This window comes from Sinocyclocheilus anshuiensis, unplaced genomic scaffold, assembly GCF_001515605.1.
Source record: "Sinocyclocheilus anshuiensis isolate Anshui unplaced genomic scaffold, SAMN03320099.WGS_v1.1 scaffold2094, whole genome shotgun sequence".
Lineage (NCBI taxonomy): Eukaryota > Metazoa > Chordata > Actinopteri > Cypriniformes > Cyprinidae > Sinocyclocheilus > Sinocyclocheilus anshuiensis.
The window spans coordinates 175,658-177,165 of record NW_015555839.1 but is presented as its reverse complement, the minus strand read 5'-3'; positions in this window follow the sequence as shown (position 1 = coordinate 177,165).

Genomic DNA, 1,508 nt, shown 5'->3' with positions numbered 1-1,508 from the left:
CCAAGATCTGTTCCATTCCTTTGAGGCTATGAAGACAGCAGCTACAGGAATGTCAGTGAAAGCCTTCACAGCAATGTTGGACCAGAGATCAAAGCAGTTTGGAAGAGTGAGTAAAAATGTGAAGCTGAAATACAAATAGTAGCTGTAAGGCTGGACAGCATGGCAAAAAAGGTGGTCTTAGCAGAAAGTTCAATAGGAAGTTCAAGGTCCATAAGTGGCTGTAATATTTCAGGTTACAGAAATAAACTAAGCTAAAGACCATACTAGACAGCACTGTCATTTGCATCCTTCTTGGATTTGAAAAGGTACATTGACAAAACATAATTGGGTGATCTTGTAGTTTATTGAAAGCTGTACTATAATTTGTTTATTTCAGACTGGCAAAGTGAATGCTTTTCAGAGGAGCTTTCTGCAATACGTGTACTGCAACTCTGAAGTGAACCAATTTCTGAGAAAGGAGCCATTTTTCTGTCCAGGCTGTAGCCCTGAAATGGTGGCTGTTTCAGTGGATGGCAACAGAAAACTCTACAGTGTCACTTGCATGGTCATTTGGCAGCACACACTGTGTCCAACCGCTTCAGCCACAGCCAGTGGCTGCTTCTTTTAGCAACAGTGGCAAGCTCCCTGACTAACCTCCACTGGACCTGTCCTCTGATGCCCAACTCTTTCAGCAGCCTTATAGCGGAACTAGCCACAAAGCCCCAGCAGCCCACTTTCACTGTCCAGCCCCGCTCCTCTGCCTCAGCTACCAAGTTGGTATATCACAGCTTCTTCCATTCAAAGGCCTCGTTAATGGCCTCTTCCCAAGGGACTGTCAGTTCGACTATTATGACGATCCTACTGGAGTTGGACCAGAGAACCAGGTCTGGGCGCATACTGGTGACTGCAATTTCAAATGGGAAAGTGAGTCTGTGGATTAAGTCGACTCGCATTTCCCAGTCCCTCAATATAAACTGGTACCTTTCCATCAGTTGGGAAATGTAACGTTTTGAAAAATACCTACTGTGATGCAAATTTGTACTGTAACAACTACGGATGTAACGATTCACTCAACTCACGATTCGATTCGATTTTGATTTCTCGATTCGATTCACAATTATTATTATTATTTTTTATTTTTACAAAATTAGATTTTTAGACTAATTATAAATTAAATGTGTCCTTTTATTATTGCTTGGACAAAATGCTGCACGTTTCTTTGTGAAATTGAAATAACACTATAATAATATACTAATATAGCACTTGCATATTATTGCTCTTTTGTTGGTTTTGATTGCTTCTATTGTCCTCATTTGTAAGTCACTGGATAAAAGCGTCTGCTAAATGACAAAATTTAAATATAATGTAAATAACAAAACTAAATTGAAAAAAAAATCAAATAAATAAGTAACACAAATAAAAGAAATCTCTTCATATGAACAAACTAAGGCTTTGTCTGTGCTCTTTCCATTTAAAATTAGAGGCAACCACTGCATTTTAATCATGATCCAAACAAAGATGCTGCATAC